Genomic DNA, 18,505 nt, shown 5'->3' with positions numbered 1-18,505 from the left:
GAAGGGTGGAGAGATCCATCCTATGGACGCCCAAAAGATTGCAGAATAAGGGGCGAATTTCAAAAATTTTTCTCTCTCTTCAACTGGGAATCGTATTCCCCATTTAGAAAATCATATTTTCATGGATCAATTTTGAACCATAAACTGAACCAGATCTGAACCAAAAAGGAGTGGGAAGGATTATACCTGATACAGAGAAGAAATATTTCCCAACGAAGGTGTTCACGCCCAAGGAAGGATCCAAAGACTGCTCCCACTGAAGATGGCGCAGTGCAGGTGGAGCAGAATCAGCAGTGTTCTTCTCCAAGAACTCTGTCCTTCGCAAGAATTAGCAAGATGGTACGTGAGCACAGCTTCCTTTCAATCCTTTCTTAAAGGACTGATGTCAAGATCCAATCTTGACTTCTCCCACAAGTGGAGATCGAACTAGCAAACAAGGCGGCAAGAACAGGGAGGCGGCAAGAGAGGATTTGCAGGTAGCAGAATTCTCTCTTCTTGATTTCAGCACTAAAGAAAACCTGATGATCTGTGTGTGTTTTAGGCTGCCGCCCCCTTCTTCTTTTATAATCTTAAAGGGATCAGCTCCTAATCAGATTAGGAGTTGCTAATCCAAATCACATTTGGGTTAGAAGTCTCTTTAAGTGATAAGGGATAATCCTTATCTTATCTGGAGATCAGATCAGCCATCTCCTAATCTGATTAGGAGGTTTCCAGATCTAAATCTTATTTAGATCTTGGACTCTCTAAGTGGATAGTGTCTAAGCCCAATCCTATCAGCTGATCCACTTCAGATTTCGCCCCTTTATTAACGAAATAAACAGCCCCGTTCGAAATGGGCTTTAGGCCCATTAAGCTTATGTGCTCACTTAACCCTCTTAACTGCTGCCCAGTTGGGCTTCCTTGTATGGCGTGGGACCCAAGCATTGATCTACACATCAGCCACATGGGCTCGGCCCAGCCTTTGTTACAAGGCCTGGCCGAATACACTGTTAAAGACAGTGCACCCCCTGAAACCCATCAAATGGGCTCTACGGGCCCAACACTTACCCTAAGAGGTCCCTGGGCCAACCCACCTTGTAACACCTAGGGACTGTGGGCAGATGCAAGATTAGCCCATCAGGTATTATCCTCAATGGTCTTATACTTAACCTCTCAGCCCATAATAATCATACACTGCCCGACAAGAGAGGACCTCTCCCTCGGCTGCAAGGAACAGTGTTGCACTCTCCACTCATATGGATCCCGGGAATTAAAACCTTCTTGCAAACATTTTAGAAACCATATATATATACTTTTATATCTTATATAAAATATATTTTGCAAAACAAATCTCAACGGTTGAAATCGGCTGCCGGCAGTCTTGGTTTCCATCAGTGAGAGTGCATCCCTGATCATTACCTTTGTCCGACAAAGGGGCTGATCCTGTCACTATGATCACCCACTCAGATGAATTCTCGGACTGTCCTAACATACCCAGGTTTTGACCCCCGCTAAGGATCTCACTGATTGGTACATCAAAGATAGCCCAATCCGACACCTAGTGCAGTATCATAATCGAGTCTAGGGGTCGGGTGTAACTTTCCAGTTTTGCCCATCAATCTCCAAGGTCCAGGGCAATATTGGAAATCTGGTCCAGTTCAAAGATTCAATTGATCCTACACTGTATGCGCCTAGGGTCTCACCCTGGCAGCTGAGACAGGCCACTCCAACCGACTTGGTGGCACTACAGTGTCAGCCTTGTCAGGATAGGTCTCCCTAGACCGACCCATTGGTTGTGAACATTCTAAACTAACATGAGTCTCATTAAGTGTCCAGTTTAAGGGTATTACACAGAAACATACCAAGGGGACATGAATCAAATATGTATCTTTATTCATTTACAGTAAACTCATAAAGTACATCATTCTGATTGAAGCTAAGGGCATACAAAACTGTCTAACAGCTCCCATTTGCACTTAGGTCAAATCAGGTACTAGCCGGAGTCCCATGCTTTCCACGTGTTTCTCAAACACTTTCTGTGATACTGGCTTTGTCAATGGGTCTGCTACATTTTCCACTGACGCTACCTTCTAAATCAGGACGTCCCCTCTACCAACAATCTTCCGCAGTACGTGGTACTTCCTCTCGATGTGCTTCGACTTCGAGTGGGCTCGTGGCTCCTTAGTCTGAGCAATGGCTCCATTGTTGTCACACAACAATGGGATAGGTGATGTGCTGGACGGAAGAACTCCTAACTTCTTCATCCACACAGCTTCTTTGGCAGCCCTACTTGCGGCAATGTATTCGGCCTCGGTCGTGGAGTCTGTAGTGGACCCCTGTTTGCTGCTTTTCCAGCAAACAACACACGATCCTATCGTGAAAACATATCTAGATGTAGACTTTCTATCATCTGGGTCTGACTGGAAATCGGCATCTGTAAACTCTTGGATCTGTAGTGAGCTACCGTCGAACACCAGACAAAACTCTTTTGTCCTTCGAAGGTGCTTAAGTATGTTTTTCACAGCAGTCCAATGCTCCTGCCCTGGGTTGGCCTGAAATCTGCTTACTACACTCACTGCCTGAGCAATGTCTGGATGAGTGCACAGCATGGCATACATGATGCTCCCTACGGCAGAGGCATAGGGAACGTCTTTCATGCCATCAATCTCCTCAGAAGTCTTGGGAGACATCTTCTTGGGAGACATCTTCTTGGAGACAGTGACTCCGTGCCTGAAAGGAACAATTCCTTTCTTGGAGCTTTCCATGCTGTATCTTTTGACAATTTTATCAAAGTAAGCAAATTGGGATAATCCTATTATCCGATTCGATCTATCTCTGTAGAGTCGAAGACCCAGTATATAGGAGGCTTCTCCAAGATCTTTCATAGAGAATTGCTGTGAAACCCATACTTTCACTGTAGTTAGCATTCCTACATCATTCCCAATGAGTAGAATGTCATCTACATATAGAACCAAGAAGGTAACCTTATCTCCACTGAACTTCTTGTAGACACAGGGTTCATCCGGATTTTGCTCAAAGTCAAACGATTTGACAGCAGAGTCAAAATGGATGTTCCAACTTCTAGAAGCTTGCTTAAGTCCATAAATGGATCTATTAAGTTTACATACCATGTTTTCTTGACCTGCAGCAATGAAGCCTTGCGGCTGCTACATATAGATATCTTCAGTAAGATCTCCATTCAGGAATGCAGTTTTGACTTCCATCTGCCAAATCTCATAATCATGGTATGCTGCTACAGCTAGCAGGATCCTAATGGATTTAAGCATGGCCACAGGCGAAAAGGTTTCCACAGAATCGATGCCTTCTTTCTGAGTGTACCCTTTCGCCACAAGACGAGCTTTGAAGGTCTCAATCCTGCCATCGGGGCCCTTCTTCCTCTTGTAAATCCATTTGCAACCGATTGCTTTTACCCCGGAGGGTGGATGTACTAGAGTCCAGACTCCATTGGCCTCCATTGAGTCCATCTCTGCTCTCATGGCCTCCACCCACTTTTGGGAATCTATGTCCAACATAGCTTCCGCGTAAGTCACGGGATCCTCCTCACTAGTCAAGGTTTCCACCAGGTAACTATCCTGATCATAACCATAACGGACTGGTGGTCTGGATGCCCGAGTGGATCTTCTAAGTTGGTCACTACCTAGAACTTGTGGGACATCTCCTACTGCTCCTGAGTTCTCCTCATCAAGAACAACTTCCTGACGATGGGTGTCCAGGAATAGTCAGTTTCCAAGAATTGTGCATTTTGACTGCAGAACACTTTCTGCTCACTTGGGTCATAGAAAAGGTAACCTATAGAGCCTTTTGGGTAGCTTACAAATAGGCAACGGCTGGTCTTAGATTCCAACTTGTCTGCACTTGTTCTTTTAACGTGTGCTGGACAACCCCAAATCTTCAAGTGTCTGACACTTGGTTTCTTTCCGGTCCAAAGTTCATATGGAGTATTCGGAACCGATTTGGTTGGAACCCGATTCAGCATGTAAATCGCAGTCTCTAATGCGTAACCCCGAAAGGATGTGGGTAACTCTGAGTGTATGAGAAGCGACTAGACCATATCTAATAAGGTCCTATTCCTCCTTTCTGAAACACCGTTAAGTTGTGGTGTAGCAGGAGGAGCTAATTGTGATACTATCCCATTGTCCTTCAAGTAGTCCCTGAATTCGTCAGAGCGATATTCGCCACCTCGATCTGATCGAAGGGCTTTAATTTCTCTCCCTAACTGTTTCTCGACCTCTTGTCTAAACTCTTTGAACTTTTCAAAGGATTCAGACTTGTGTCTCAATAGGTACACGTAACCATATTGTGAAAAATCATCTGTGAAGGTGATGAAATACACGTGTTGATTTCGTGTCCTAACACTCAGGGGACCACATACATCAGTATATATTAGGTCAAGTGTGCTTGTACATCTTTCAAGCTTACCGTTAAATGGCCATTTCGTCATCTTGCCTTGTAAGCAAGGCTCACAGGTGGGAAGATCTTCTACAGCTAGAAAATCCAAAGGACCATCCTTTACCAACCTTGTGATTCGGTCAACACCGATGTGGCCAAGTCGGTAATGCCACAAACACGTGGGATTAACTATATCACGGGCTCTCTTCTTGGGGATTTCAGCCGACATAGTTTCGGTAATGTTAGTTTCTAGAGAAGGATGTAGAACATAGAGACCGTTCTCCAGTTCCCCGTATGCGATGAATCTGTTGTTTCTTTTAATAGTAATCGTATTACTAAAGAAGACAGAATAACCATCTGCACACAGTTTTGAGACAGAAATCAAATTTCTTCTTAAATTTTGTACATAAAGAGAATCTTTCAGTACAATTATTCCTTCTCTAAAATATAATTCCACGGTTCCTATGGCCGCGGCTGCAACAGTTGCAGTAGTCCCCAAGTAGAGTGTGACTTCTCCTTCACTTAGCCTTCTGCTTACCTTGAACCCCTGCAGTGAGTTACACGCATGAGTTGAAGCCCCGGAGTCAATACACCAGGACGCAAAAGCTACAAACAAATTGGTTTCTATAACACAAGTTTCGAAGTTACCTTTCTTGGATTCCAGTTAGGCAGGACAGTTCCTTTTCCAGTGGCCGGTCGTCTTGTAGAAGTGACGGACATCCGATGCTTTGTCTTTCTTCTGCTTCTTGCTTTTAGTGGCTTTCTTCTGAGGCTTCTTTGCCTTCCTTTTTCTCTTGCCTGTCTTTCCAGCTTCAACAAGCATGGCTACAGGCTCATCCTTTTTAATCAGTTCTTCAGCTCTTTGCAACATATTGCTGAGCTCTTGTAAGCTGACATTCAGCTTGTTCATGTTATAGTTCATGATGAACGGATTAAAGAAAGGAGGCAAAGAGTTAAGGATAGCATCTATCTGGGTTGCAAGGTCCAGCCCGGATCCAAGAGCCTCTAGTTCATTGATGTATCCCATCATCCGAAGACAATGGTCGTGAACTTGTTGACCCTTGGACATTTGTGTGGTCATGAACTGTTTCAAGACCTTTTGTCGAGTAGAACAATTCTGCTCTTCATACATTGTCCTGAGACTGTCCAATATGTCTTTGGCAAGTTCGATCTGATCGAACTGCCTCTATATCGGATTGTCCAAGGAGGAAATGATGTAACACCGGGCAAGGGAGTTTTTCTCCTCCCATTCTTGATAGTCTCTCCTTCGGGCCTTAGAAGCCCTATCTCCCGGACGCTCTGGGGCAGGATTCTTTGCCACTTTGTCAAGTTTTTCAGAAGCATGGACCAGCATAAGGTTTCTATATCAGTCAGCATAGTTTGGGCCCTTCAACTTGTTGTCATCAAGTAGCTTTGCAAAGGATCTGTTTGCCATTTTCTGATAAAAGAGCAAACATCAGTCCACGACCTAATTTGATTCATGATCATTTCATAGATATGGATTTTAATCTATGATCCATTTCCATTTATTCGTCTCTGAGATTTCCTTCCTTTCTCAGTGACGGAGACCACGGGTTGTCTCTGGAAATGTGGGAAATCACATAGGGTGCATGAAGCCAACTGTTTCAGCTGCATAACCCCACCACCTTTCTGTGAAGGATCATATCCACTCATCATATGAGTTTTCCCTTTGGCTTCTGTCAGACAAGGTTCAGAGCCATTTTCAGGTAAACCTTTCTGTCCAGTGAGTGCTTACCCATCATATTCGTGAACGCCAAGGTACCGTGAGAGAGTTCCCATTTTCTGGTGAAGCCCCTCCCACATCGGTCTATGACGCCCCTATCATCTTATGAAACACTTAGACAAGCCCAACAGCAAATGGATAGCCCATTTTCTAGTGCGTTTCCTCATTACTGAAGGACCCATCCTCGTGCTAACGATGGAAGGCCTTTAGAGAGTTCATCATATGAATCTCCCTATCACATGCACTCATATTATCTGGAGGGAACAGATAATTACGCCCTAGTTCTATGTTTAGGTCAAACCAAAGTGGCTCCCACTGACTTTCATAAAGCCAGATTTTGGTGGGCCTAAATCGGCAAGGGTTCCGCACGAGACCTCATGATGAGGTGTGGGGCCCACCACTGAGGGAGGTCATCCAATGACCAAAAGGGACACCATGGCAAGGATGTGCATTCAGCCATGGTGTGTGAAAGAGCCACTGTCGATTGAGCATGGGCCAAGTACTTATGGCCCATGTACGTAGCACATCACACATCCATACATCACATGCTGGGATAAATTGATCCAATCAATTAATTATCTGTAAAGCCCATTTTAAATATTAACCATTAATATTATCTTGGTATATGGACCAAATGGTTCAACCCATATAGCTTTTAAGGGTTAGGTGGGCTTTTAGTAGTTTTAACTGTTTAAAACTGGGCCTTTACAGGTTGGGCCGAATTAACCATTTAATTAAATATCAATCCTTGGGCCCATTAGTGGGAAATTAGGGCTGACTTTCAGCCTTGATTAAACCCTAGATTCGGTCCAAACAGTTTGAACCAATCTTGGTCCAAATGGGTCTAGGGTTTGATCTTTAATTAAATCTTTAATTCAAGAAAATAATCTGAAATTAATTACTGATAAAAGAAAAACAACAATTAGTAAATCAGGGCTGTTCGCACAATCCATCTTGCAAAACAGAGGTTAGATCACAGAATGCAGTTTCACAAACTGCAAATCGCAGATGGCAATTCTCCCATCTACGAAATCTTCTTCTCTGCGAAATCTCCCTTTCTGTGCCGCCATCTTCGATCCATAATTAAAATAAATAGAAATCCTATTTCTATTAATAATTTCATCAGATCGAATACCTATACATTGAGTCTAGAAAATAAAAAAAATTATTTATAGACCAAATGTAATAAATAAATCAAGAAACTACAAATCTTGCAGGTTCCCTGCGCAAACCAATATTTCGATCTCCTCTTGTACGAACAGCCCATAAATCAAGAAAATCATAAAGAATAATTCTAAATAATAATCAGATTTATATAAAATTAATTTCAGATTATTCGCCCATTAATTTTGGGAACAAAATTTCCCAAAACCCATATATGCGCAAATCGGGTAGAACACCTTCTGCCCATTTGCGCAGGTTCAGATCTGAAACTAGATGGTTCAAGATTTGAACCATGGATCTGATACCACTGAAGGGATGAGAGATCCATCCTATGGACGCCCAAAAGATTGCGGAATAAGGGGCGAATTTCAAAAATTTTTCTCTCCCTTCAATTGGGAATCGTATTCCCCATTTAGAAAATCATATTTTCAAGGATCAATTCTGAACCATAAACTGAACCAGATCTGAACCAAAAAGGAGTGGGAAGGATTATACCTGATACAGAGAAGTAATATCTCCCAACGAAGGTGTTCACGCCCAAGGAACGATCCAAAGACTGCTCCCACTGAAGATGGCGCAGTGCAGGTGGAACAGAATCAGCAGTGTTCTTCTCCAAGAACTTTGTCCTTCGCAAGAATCAGCAAGATGGTACATGAGCACAGCTTCCTTTCAATCCTTTCTCAAAGGACTGATGTCAAGATCCAATCTTGACTTCTCCCACAAGTGGAGATCGAACTGGCAAACAAGGCAACAAGAACAGGGAGGCGGCAAGAGAGTATTTGCAGGGAGCAGAATTCTCTCTTCTTTATTTCAGCAGTAAAGAAAACCTGATGATCTGTGTGTGTTTTAGGCTGCCGCCCCCTTCTTCTTTTATAATCTTAAAGGGATCAGCTTCTAATCAGATTAGGAGTTGCTAATCCAAATCACATTTGGGTTAGAAGTCCCTTTAAGTGATAAGGGATAATCCTTATCTTATCTGGAGATCAGATCAGCCATCTCCTAATTTGATTAGGAGGTTTTGCAGATCTAAATCTTATTTAGATCTTGGACTCTCTAAGTGGATAGGGTCTAAGCCCAATCCTATCAGCTGATCCACTTCAAATTTCGCCCCTTTATTAACTAAATAAACAGCCCAGTTCGAAGTGGGCTTTAGGGCCACTAAGCTTATGTGCTCACTTAACCCTCTTAACTGCTGCCCAGATGGGCTTCCTTGTATGGCGTGGGACCCAAGCATTGATCTACACATCAGCCACATGGGTTCAGCCCAACCTTTGTTACAAGGCTTGGCCGAATACACTGTTACAGACAGTGCACCCCCTGAAACCCATCAAATGGGCTGTATGGGCCCAACACTTACCCTAAGAGGTCCCTGGGCCAAGCCACCTTGTAACACCCAGGGACTGTGGGCAGATGCAAGATTGGCCCCTCAAGTATTATCCTCAATGATCTTACACTTAACCTCTTAGCCCATAATGATCATACACTGCCCGACAAGAGAGGACCTCTCCCTTGGCTGCAAGGAACACTGTTGCACTCTCCACTCATATGGATCCCGGGAATTAAAACCTTCTTTCAAACATTTTAGAAACCATATATATACTTTCGTATCTTATATAAAATATATTTTGCAAAAAAAATCTCAACGGTTGAAATCGGCTGCCGGCAGTCTTGGTTTCCATCAGTGAGAGTGCATCCCTGATCATTACCTTTGTCCGACAAAGGGGCATATCCTGTCACTATGATCACCCACTCAGATGAATTCTTGGACTGTCCCAACATACCCAGGTTTTGACCCCCGCTAAGGATTTCACTGATTGGTACATCAAAGATTGCCCAATCCGACACCTAGTGCAGTATCATAATCGAGTCTAGGGGTCGGGTGTAACTTTCTAGTTTTGCCCATCAATATCCAAGGTCCAGGGCAATATTGGAAATCTGGTCCAGTTCAAAGATTCAATTGCTCCTACACTGTATGTGCCTAAGGTCTCACCCTGGCAGCTGAGACAGACCACCCCAACTGACTTGGTGGCACTACAGTGTCAGCCTTGTCAGGATAGGTCTCCCCAGACCGACCCACTGGCTGTGAACATTCTAAACTAACACGAGTCTCATTAAGTGTCCAGTTTAAGGGTATTACACAGAAACATACCGAGGGGACATGAATCAAATATGTATCTTTATTCATTTACAATAAACTCATAAAGTACATCATTCTGATTGAAGCTAAGGGCATACAAAACTGTCTAACAATATGGGCCCAACGCTTACCCTAAGTGGTCCCAGGGCCAAACCACCCTGTAACACCCAGGGATTGTGGGCAGATGCAAGATTAGCCCATCAGGTATTATCGTCAATGGTCTTACACTTAACCTCTCAGCCCATAATGATCATACACTGCCCGACAAGAGAGGACCTCTCACTCGGCTGCAAGGAACAGTGTTGCACTCTCTACTTATATGGATCCCGGGATTTAAAACCTTCTTGTAAACATTTGAGAAACCATAATATATATACTTTTATATCTCAAATAAAATATACTTTGCAAAACAAATCTCAACGGTTGAAATCGCACTGCAGCCAAGGTTTTGCAATCAGGTTTTTATTGGCCCACACTTTTCAAAGATGCCCATAGGTATGTGTCCACATGTGACAAATGCCAAAGATTGGGAAACATTTCCCGACGGAATGAAATGCCCCTTTCCAATATTTTGATATGTGAAATCTTTCATGTTTGGGGTATAGATTTCAAGGGACCTTTCCTGAATTCTTTTGGGAATAAGTACATCCTTGTTGCAGTTGACTTTGTATCCAAATGGGTAGAAGCCATGGCTTTACCCACAAATGACTCAAGAAGGGTGGTACACTTCCTAAAGAAGCTATTCTCCCGATTTGGCACTCCGCGAGCTATAATCAGTGATAGGGGAACTCACTTCTGCAATAGCCAATTTGAGAGGTTAATGCAGAAATATGGAATTACACATAAATTAGCTACCCCTTATCACCCTCAAACTAGTGGCTAAGTGGAGTTGGCTAACAGGGAACTCAAAAGAATTCTAGAAAAGACCGTAGCATCTGCCGGAAAAGATTGGTCCATCAAATTAGATGATGCATTATGGGCATACTGAACTGCATTTAAGACACCCATTGGCATGTCCCCCTACAGATTGGTCTTTGGTAAAGCATGCCATTTACCAGTTGAATTAGAACACAAGGCCTATTGGGCTCTTAAATTCTTAAATTCGGACATTCAGGCCATAGGGGCTAAAAGGCGGTTGCAATTGAATGAATTGGATGAATTCAGACTTGCCGCCTATGAGAATGCCAAAGTTTATAAAGAAAGAATCAAAAACTAGCATGATAAGAACTTGCTGAGACGGGACTTTTATGTAGGCCAACATGTATTGTTATATAATTCCCATCTCCGCTTGTTTCCAGGTAAGCTGAGATCCAGGTGGTCTGGACCCTTTACCATTTCACAGGTTTTTCCCCATCGGGCTATAGAACTCACCCACCCGGTTCAGGGCACGTTTAAAGTAAATGGTCAGTGCCTGAAACCATATTTAATGGGCGGTACTGTACCCCTTCCATCCACTGTTTATTTTGATAGCCAATAATCTTTTATGCTTGCTCATGAACAGGTTAAGGCATCTTTTTGTCATTTATCTTTTTAGAATATTAGTTAGTAAAATAAAGATCTTTTTCTCAAAATTCCAATTCTTTAAGGACTGAGTTCATCCTTTTCTTTTCTTCAGTTTGCTCTAGCGAGTGTGATTCCCTAACACTACGGACATTGAGGACAATGTTCATCTTAAGTGTGGGGGAGTGAGCCTGAGGCTAGGGTATGGGGGCTGAAACCATGCACCTCATTCACCCCAACACACATATGCAGGCAATGACATAACCAAAAAAGACTGGAACTCCTCAAGTTCATTACTATTTATTTGATGATTTTTAAGAAGGAATTCAATAAGTTGAGGGAGACTGATGTACTTGTTAAGTTTTTATTCTTGTGAATAACCCAGTTTGATATATGCATGAGAGAAGGGGTGCTGAATATGCCTTTCAGCATGACTAGCCCTAACTACCTTCATGTGTATGGAAGCCCTTGATTTCATTGTTAATGGTCAAGAAAGCTAGTGCACATCTGAAGTGCTGATTCTTGAGGTTCAATAATTGCAAAGAAGGACAAAAGACCAAATTGACTCCGCTATTTTGAGCTGAATAGTAAAACTAGCAGCTCAAAACATAAGTCCTATTTACCTACCTCAAGCAAGTGACTAGAGTGAGATGGAGCATAGGATGCACTCACAGCAAAAAAAAAAAAAAAAAAAAAAAAGAAGAGAAAAAGAGAGAGAAAAGTGTGTGAGATGGAGCATAAAATGCACTCACACCGAAAAAAAAAATAGAAGAAAAGGGTGAGATGGAGCATAAGATGCACTCACCCCTAGAATTAAGAAATTGTGGTGATAGCTGAGGTTCAAAGAGGCACTCTAAAGTTGAACTCTCATTAAGATTTAGTTATAGATGTGAAACTTAGTGAAATTTGATTATTAACCTTGACAATTAAGGAGCTGATTTATATATGAATTAGGAGTGAAGGCTAGACTATGATGAAATTCATATTCTCCTTTCCTTGGATCTTATACATATCTTAAATGGTAATTTACAAGAATAAGAGTTGAGCACTTACAAAAGTTCCCCGACTACTCAATGCATTTCTCTTAAAAAGTTCACCAGGTAAATGGTGAGAACAGAAGGGGGGAATGTTCAGTTTATGGCTGATGTCTTTGCTTGAGGACAAGCAAAAGCTTAAGTGTGGGGGTATTTGATGAACCTACAATTTATCTATAATTTTTGAGGACTTTAGCATCGATTTTTATGCCGGTTTTATTAATTTTTGCCTTAATTTAGCTTAATGCTAAGAATAAGTTTCAGGGGTAATTAATCCAAGAAAATGAAGGAAAAGGCAAGAAAAGAATGTTCAAAAAGACCAAATTCAGCCCAGCCCGGTTGTGGAAGCAAGAGAGAGCACTTCGGCCCAAGAAGAGCAAGTGGATTCCTTGAGAAAACCCAAGAAAAGAAAGCCTAGCTAAGAGTAGAATTCGGCCCAGCAAGGAAGGCCCATTCTCAGCCCAAAAGAGCAGCTCAATGTATAGCTATCATGTGTTAAGAGAGAGCCTAAGTGTAGCCCAAGTAGCAGCCCTTAGGAGGCTTTCAAGAGAGCTCTAGAAAGTTCAAGAAAGGGGTGTAATACACCCCATTCTAGAGGCTTCAAGAAGGGGCAAGAGCCCGCTTGAAAAACTATATAAGGAGGCCTCTAGGAGGGGGGAGAGGTGTTCAATTGCTTGAGAGGAAGGCTCTCCCACTCTTAGAGGTTCGGCCACCTTGAGAGAAGAGAAGAGAAAAGGCTAGGCGCAAAGAAGAAGAAGAAGAAGGGCTGAAGGAAGTTCAAGACAAGCAAGCTAGAAGAGAAGGTGAGTTCGAAATTGGGGGTTTGTGATTCAAAGATCCTTTGTAATAACTCAATTGTAGTTTCATTCTCCTTTAATTTGAATTCTGCTTCTTTGTTATATTTTCTTTCTTCTTTCTCCGTCTTCCATTCTTCCTTGATGTATTTCAGCTTGTAAAATTTCAGTTTAGCAATCTAATTGTTTTTGATTCATTCGAATGGTCATGAATTGTACTTTAAGTTTTTTGAATAAGGGTGTGATTGTAGATTAATTCGGCCAACTAACCTTCAAAACTCAGATCTGAATTCTCAGATCTGAGATTGCAAGATCTGAATTGCTTGAAATAGAATTCAGATCTGCAATTTTCAGATTGGCCGAATGGATCTAAAGCTTGGAATTCCTAGAGTGCTTGAGAGAGACTCTAGGAATTCAGATCTACTATTCGAGAACTGAATTGGATGCAAGATTAGAGGTAACTTAAACAATTCAGTTGGTGATCAATTCTATTTTGAATTGATACCTTGTATGTGTTTGTAGAAATGTATGCATGAGGATTAGATCCTTGATAGAGATATGGGGATCATCACTCATGCACAGATTGAACATGCACTCGAAAGAGGCTGTTCATGAGCTTGGGGTCTGACCAAACCAAGGCTCAATCATGATTTATTCGAATGATCCAAATTGATAGATTGCTGAATTCTGAGATTGACATTTACTGCTTACTCTTCTAACCTAATTTGAAGGCAATTGGACCAATGATTTAGATAGATTTTAATTTAGGATTTTTAGCTTTCATTAAAGTTTTGATTTATTTGTTAATCAGATAAGAATGCTCAATTTAGTATTGATACTTGTTTCCTAAATCCTCGTGGGAACGATATTTCACTCTCTACTTTATTACTTGAACGGCTAGTGCACTTGCTAGTTTCACAATGAGCCACACATCATGTTTTTGGTGCCGTTGCCGGGGATTTATAGAAGGATGGTTTTTAGCATTGCATTGATGGCTGGTTTTTAGCATTGATCATTCTTAATCTGGTTTTTAGCATTGCATTGATCATTCTTAATCTGGTTTTTAGCATTGCATTCATGGCTGGTTTTCAAATTTTCATCTTACATTTCAGCCTTGAATGCAAGGGCTGCATTGATGGTGAGGGGATGAGAGATCCATCCTATGGACGCTCAAAGATTGCGGAATAAGGGGCGAATTTCCAAAATTTTTCTCTCCCTTCAACTGGGAATCGTATTCCCTATTTAGAAAATCATATTTTCAAGGATCAATCTTGAACCATAAACTGAACCAGATCTGAACCAAAAGGAGTGGGAGAGGATTGTACCTGATACGGAGAAATACTATCTCCCAATGGAGGTGTTCACGCCCAAGGAAGGATCCAAAATCTGCTCCCACTGAAGATGGCACAGTGAAGGATGGAGCAGAATCAGCAATGTTCTTCAAAAGAACTTGACCCTTCGCAAGAATCAACTGGACGGCTTGTGAGTACAGCTTCAATCAATCTTTTCCCAAAAGATTGAAATCAAGATCCAATCTTGATTGCTCCCAAGAACTGGAGATCGAACTGAAGGAATGGCAATGGCAGGAAGGTGGCGGCTGAAGAGAATTCGCAGTATGCAGGAAATCTCTTAATCTCTCTTTCTTAAAGAGAAGAATGCTATTGATGTTATTGTTGTCTCTCAAGGCTGCAGCCCCCCTTCCCCTTTTATAATCTTAAAGGGATCAGCTCCTAATCAGATTAGGAGTTGCTAATCCAAATCATATTTGGGTTAGAAGTCCCTTAGTGATAAGGGATGATCCTTATCTTATCTACAGATCAGATCAGCTGTCTCCTAATCTAATTAGGAGGTTTCTAGATCTAAATCTTATTTAGATCTTGGACTCTCTGAGTGGATAGGGTCTAAGCCCAATCCTTTTAGCTGACCCACTTCAGAATTCGCCCCCTTTAGATGACTGATCAAATCAGCCCAGTTCGAAATGGGCTTAAGGCCCATTTAAGGTTTTGTACTCAAAAACCTTCCAAATTGCTGCCCAGTTGGGCTTCCTTGTATGGCGTGGGACCCAAGCATTGATCTACACATCAGCCACATGGGTTCAGCCCAGCCTTTGTTACAAGGCCTAGCCGAATGCACTGCTGAAGACAGTGTATCCCCTGAAACCCATCAAATGGGCTCTATGGGCCCAACACTTACACTAAGTGGTCCCTGGGCCAAGCCACCTTGTAACACCCAGGGACTGTGGGCAGATGCAAGATTAGCCCATCAGGTGTTATCCTCAACGGTCTTACACTTAACCTCTCAGCCCATAATGATCATACACTGCCCGACAAGAGAGGACCTCTCCCTCGGCTGCAAGGAACAGTGTTGCACTCTCCACTTATATGGATCCCGGGAATTAAAACCTTCTTGCAAACATTTTAGAAACCATATATATTCTTTTATATCTTATATAAAATATATTTTGCAAAACAAATCCCAACGGTTGAAATCGGCTGCCGGCAGTCTTGGTTTCCATCAGTGAGAGTGCATCCCCGATCATTACCTTTGTCCGACAAAGGGGCTGATCCTGTCACTATGATCACCCACTCAGATGAATTCTCGGACTGTCCCAACATACCCAGGTTTTGACCCCCGCTAAGGATCTCATTGATTGGTACATCAAAGATAGCACAATCCGACACCTAGTGCAGTATCATAATCGAGTCTAGGGGTCGGGTGTAACTTTCCAGTTTTGCCCATCAATCTCCAAGGTCCAGGGCAATACTGGAAATCTGGTCCAGTTCAAAGATTCAATTAATCCTACACTGTATGTGCCTAGGGTCTCACCCTGGCAGGTGAGACAGGCCACCCCAACCGACTTGGTGGCACCACAGTGTCAACCTTGTCAGGATAGGTCTCCCCAGACCGACCCACTGGCTGTGAACATTCTAAACTAACACGAGTCTCATTAAGTGTCCAGTTTAAGGGTATTATACAGAAACATACCAAGGGAACATGAATCAAATATGTATCTTTATTCATTTACAATAAACTCATAAAGTACATCATTCTGATTGAAGCTAAGGGCATACAAAACTGTCTAACAGATGGAGCCATGGTTCTTCTAGTGATATTTGATTGTTCCATCCTTTGTTTTAGTTTTAGTGTAGCTGAAGTAGATCTGATTTCTCTTTTTTGTGATTCTATTACCTCCAAAAAGAAAAATAATTATAAATCTCAAAATGAGTTCAGATCTGAATTGCATTCAGCAATCAGAGCTACACTCATCCAAAAAGATTTTGGTTGCATTGCTGTATTTTGTTTTAGCTTTCTTCCTTTCTAAAGAAGAAAAAAAATATAGAAAAAGAAAAGAAAAAAAAAAAACAATGAAAGAATAGCATGAGAGCTTTCAGATCTGAACTTCAAATCTGACTTTCAAATCTGAAACTCAAATTTGAAGTTCAGATCTGAGTTCGGCCAATTGCAGGTCTGCATTCTGCTAGGTTCAGATCTGAGTTCAGATGAACTCAGATCTGAACCTACTCAATTATGACTGATATATTGATACATCAGACTTGTCTCATGGCTGAAAATGTAGTAAAGAATGAAAGAAATTTGATGTGAACTCAGACTCGGGGTCAGATCTGAGTTCAGTTGGTTGCAAATCTGCTAGGTTCAGATCTGAGTTCAGATGAACTCAGACCTCAACCTACTCAATTCTGATGTGAATTTGGCACCCCATTCACAATGTGAGATATCAGATTTGCTTCAAGGATCAAAGGGTAGCAAGGAATGAAAAATATTTGAAAGAATGACATGTGAGCCTTCAGATCTGAACCTCAGATTTGAGCTCAGATCTGAGCTCAGCTGGTTGCAGGACTGAATGCATTTGGGTTCAGATCTGAACTCAGACCTGAACCCACTCTATTCTGATGTGAATTCGGGTAGTAACTGTTAGACAGTTTTGTATGCCCTTAGCTTCAATCATTTTGATGTACTTTTGTTATTTAGTGGAAATAAATAAAGTGCATGTTTGATTCATGTTGTTTGGTTTAATTCTGTGTAAAACCCTAAAACTGGACATTTGTAGAGACTCATGTTAGTTTTAAATGTTCACAGCCGTTGGATAAGTCTGGGGAGATTTATCCTGCCAAGGCTGATACTGGTGTGCCACCAAGTGTTGGGATGGCCTGTCTCAGCCATCAGGGTAAGACCCGAGGCACATACAGCATGGGATTACTTGAATCCTTGAACCGGACCAGATTTACAGTCTTGCCCTGGACCTTGGAGATAGATGGGCAAAACTGGAAAGTTACACCTGACCCCTAGACTCGATTATGACACTTCACTAGGTGCTGGATCCGGCTGCCTTTGATATGCCAATCAGTGAGATCCTTAGTGGGGATCAAAACCTGGGTATGTTGGGGCAGTTTGAGAATTCATCTGAGTGGGTGGTCATAGTGACAGAATCGGCCACTTTGTCGGACAAAGGGTAATGATCGGGAATGCACTCTCTCTGATGGAAACCAAACTGCCGGCAGTTGATTTCAATCGTTGGAATTTTGTTTTTGCAAAATTAATATATTTACATATATATGTACGGTTTCAAAATGTTTGCAAATGGTTTTAATTCCCGGGATCCATGTGAGAGGAGAGTGCGGCACTGTTCCTTGCAGCCGGGGGAGAGGTCCTCTCTTGTCGGGCAGTGCTTGATCATTAGGGGCTGAGAGGTTAAGTGTAAGACCATTTAGGATAATACCTGATGGGCTAATCTTGCACCTGCCCACAGTCCCTGGGTTTTTATAAGATGGCTTGGCCCAGGGACCACTTAATGTAAGTGTTGGGCCCATAGGGTTCATACGATGGACTCAAGGGGTTCATTGAGATTTTCAGTGAATTTGGCTGGGCCTTGTATTAAAGGCTGGGCCGAACCCATGTGGCTGGTGTGTAGATCAATGCTTGGGTCCCACGCCATACAAAGAAGCCCAACTGGGCAGCAGATTGGAAACTAATTAAACACTGAATACTTAATGGGCCAAAAGCCCATTTCGAAGTGGGCTGATATGATCACCCATCAATGGGGCGAATTTGAGATTGAAGTTAGCAAAAAGGATTGGGCTCTTAGCCTTATCCACTCTTAGAGACCAAATTCAAATCAGATTTGAATCTGGTAACCTCCTGATAAGATCAGGAGTAAGCTAACTCCATCTGGGAAAGGGATTAAGATTATCCCCTATCCAAATACTGATTTGGATTGGGATAACTCCTAATTAGGAGATTTCTTAATCAAGAAGAAAAGGGAGGAGATTTTCGAATGAACCAAGACAGGGAAATCAGATTTCGATCCAAGAGGTTCTGGTAAGCAAGAAAGGTTCCTGCGAATTGAGATTAGATCTCATTCTCTCCAGAAAAGAAAACAGTTCAGCCTTTTCGTTTCTGGAAATCTCCTCCTGCCGCCGCCATCTGCATTGTTGCAAGATTTGATCTTTGCAGAAAAGAAAGTCAAGAAACCAGTTCTTGACATCAGTCTTGCAAGAAAGACTGAAAGAATTCAGTGTTTAGTACATCCAGGGGGTTCTTGTGAAGGATCCAGTGTGTAGGACGCACCCTGCTGGTTCTGTTCCATCCACAGCTGTGTCATCTTCAGCAGGGACAGATCTTGGAGCATTCTTTGGGCGTGAACACCAACTTTGGGAGATACTGCTTCTCCGGATCAGGTATAATCCTCCCATTTATCTTTTGGTACAGATCTGGTTTGATTAGG

The 18,505-nt window shown here is 42.2% G+C and overlaps 1 protein-coding gene across 1 annotated transcript in view; it reads left to right on the top strand.

Annotated features, from left to right (window-relative positions):
- Positions 1-11,085: 11,085 nt before the first annotated feature.
- Positions 11,086-18,505, top strand: part of LOC148803919 (uncharacterized) — a 30,959-nt gene continuing 23,539 nt past the window's right edge. Inside the window, exon 1 of the mRNA XM_088894511.1 lies at positions 11,086-12,771. The gene's annotated coding sequence lies outside the window, so the exon portion shown is untranslated. The remainder of the gene's footprint in view (positions 12,772-18,505) is intronic.

This window comes from Nelumbo nucifera, chromosome 1, assembly GCF_055504915.1.
Source record: "Nelumbo nucifera cultivar China Antique chromosome 1, China Antique-T2T, whole genome shotgun sequence".
NCBI classification, from domain to species: Eukaryota; Viridiplantae; Streptophyta; class Magnoliopsida; order Proteales; family Nelumbonaceae; genus Nelumbo; species Nelumbo nucifera.
Note: the sequence above shows the minus strand (reverse complement) of the source record. Positions and strands in the feature narration are given on the sequence as shown.